At 38.6% G+C, this 2668-nt stretch overlaps 1 pseudogene; it reads right to left on the bottom strand.

The window, feature by feature from the left end:
- Nucleotides 1–1297: 1297 nt before the first annotated feature.
- Nucleotides 1298–1810, bottom strand: LOC115077563 (annotated as a pseudogene).
- Between the last annotated feature and the right edge of the window lie 858 nt (nt 1811–2668).

The following is a 2668-nucleotide window of genomic DNA, read 5'->3' as shown; positions in this document are numbered from 1 at the left end:
GTAATTAAAAGGAGGGGGAAATATAAAGATGAACATAATATAAAATAATATATTAACAAGAGAGTAAATGAATGGAGGGGGGGGAAATGTGGAGGAGCATTAAGAATTAAGTTAATTCTTAATTATTGTAAGCAAAGGTTGCAAGTATTTACAAAATGTACAATGAGAGGGAATAACATAAAATATATGATTTGAGTGGAAAAAGGGGTGAGAGGGAAGAGAAGGGAAGGAGGGAGGGGGAAAAGGGATAGGAAAGGGCGTAAGGGTAACACAATAGTGGGAGAGGGAAGAAAGGTATATATTTTTAGAGAAAGCCAGGTCTTGAGGGGGAACATAGATGAGTGGAACATAGATGAGAGTGGGGAAACAATCTACATGTATGCTTTAGAGAAGAGCCAGGTCTTAAGATTCGCTTGAAGGTTTTTAGGCATTCTTCTTGTCGTAGTTTCGACTGGCATTGTGTTCCAGAGGGTTGGCCCAGCGATCGAATAGCACGTGTTCTAGTTTGAAGTAAGTTTGTAGAGGTTTGGGAGACGTGGTAAGCATGGTGGCGAGATGAATGTGTCTAGTGGGTTTATTAGATTGGTGAAATCGGATGGTGTCATTAAACCAATTCATTTCAGGATTGTATAAGGCCTTATGAACGAGAGAAAGAGCCTTATATTGTATTCGGGAAGCTATAGGGAGCCAATGCAGATCTTTCAGGACCGGAGTGATATGGTCATGTCTATATCCAGCTGCCCTCTATCAGTTCTGTGTTCATGTGAACGAGAGGTCTACAGCGGCTGAGGGAAGGAAGTGAGTAAGGTGTCGGCAACTCATGGGGTGAGGGGATGAACGTGAATGGACTGCAAGTCATGGAAGCAATGGAGGTGAGTAAAAGAACTTCAGGAGGTGGAGTGAAAGGAGACATGGGCGAGACCTAGAGAAGGAAGCCCTCTTCTCACTATCTCTCCTAATACTTGCAGTCACATACTGCATGCATATAAACCAGTTATTTCTTCTGGTTTGGATAACATAAGGCAGATGGAGCAGAGGTCTTTTTCCTCATGACACATTATTAAGAAAAAAACAAACCCCAAAACAAAATAAATTCAAGCTAGGATTTATTAACTTTTTTTAAGCTTTTCTTGTTTCTGTATACACCATATAAACTGTCAGCACAAGCATAAACCATCTGGGTGTTAATTCATGATGGCATTCAGATGGAAAGCAGAGAGGGTTTCCCTCTCATATTATTTTCTATTGATGATTTTTCTGAGGGCATTTTTAACTTCTTGATTTCTCAAACTATAAATCAGGGGATTATTCATGGGATGAGTACTGTGTACAGGAGGGCAAACATTTCGTCTTGCTTTGGAGATTGCTTTGAAATTGGCCTCATGTAGACGCACATAACAGTCCCATAGAACAGAAGAACCACTGTGAGGTGGGAGGAGCAGGTGGAGAAGGTCTTGCTTCGTCCATCAGAAGAGTGGATTTTCAGGATGGCTACAATGATAAAAATGTAGGATGACAGAGTTAGAAGAAAAAGGATGAGAGCCAGAAATATTCCTTCAGAAAGTACAAATATTTCATAGTTGTGTGTATCACTGCAGGATAGTTTTAGCAGTGCATTGAGGTCACAGAAGAAATGGTTAATCTCATTGGAGCCACAAAAGGAGAACTGAGATATGAACATTTCAACAGGAGCTTCACCCAGACTACCACCTAGCCATGAAGCAGCCACCAGTATGATGCAGATCCTTTTATTCATCATCAGTGGGTATCGCAAGGGGTGGCAGATTGCCACATAGCGATCATAGGCCATGGCAGTGAGAAGGTGGAATTCAGTACCTGTTAAAATTAGGAAACAGTAAAGCTGTGTTATACATAGAGAGTAAGAAATGAATGTTTTTCCATTCATGAGACTTTGCAGCATTGTTAAGAGCGTGACTGTGGTGTTACAGATATCTATGAAGGATAAGTTACTGAGGAAGAAGTACATCGGTTTGTGGAGATGATGGTCAGACCACATTAAGGTTAAAAACCCAGGTTTCCAGAATAGAGATAAAGAAGGCTGGCAAAACTATTACATAAATTAAGATTTCCTCATGAGAATGTTTATTAAAGCCCAGAATAATGAATCCTCTGGCTGATGTCTTATTCTCTTTCTCCAGTGTTACAGTGTTCATAATCTGTTAGAATGTAAAGAAATAAATTAAACATTTTAGTTGAAGGAATAATATATTTTTCATGATACAAAAGCTCTATTCATACTTTTGCTAACAATGTTGAAAGCTACTCAGTAATTTGGTTCATCAAAGTCATCAAAAGCAGCAGATATTAGTTTTATATCAAGCCCATTTTCTTTCAACTGGCTTTTACCTAAATCCAGTGTTGTTATGATTAATGTATGATATTGTTTTACTGTATGCTTTGTATTTTGATTGTCTTATTATGTACCTGTTTTTTTTTGCTTTTGTTGTAAACCACGTAGCACAGTTTGTCCAATATAAGTGGATTAAAATAAATAACTAAATACATACATACATACATAACAAATGTATCATCCATTGTCCTTTCAATTTTTATGTGTTCCCCTGCAAGAGCAAGTTAAAGTTGCAATGCACGTGAAGAGTCAGTTTTCAAACTCACCTTCTTGGGCAGAGTTTTTGAGAGGCAAGGC

Source organism: Rhinatrema bivittatum, chromosome 16 (assembly GCF_901001135.1).
Source record: "Rhinatrema bivittatum chromosome 16, aRhiBiv1.1, whole genome shotgun sequence".
Lineage (NCBI taxonomy): Eukaryota > Metazoa > Chordata > Amphibia > Gymnophiona > Rhinatrematidae > Rhinatrema > Rhinatrema bivittatum.
The sequence above is the reverse complement of the archived record's forward strand: the minus strand, read 5'-3'. Positions and strand labels throughout refer to the sequence as shown.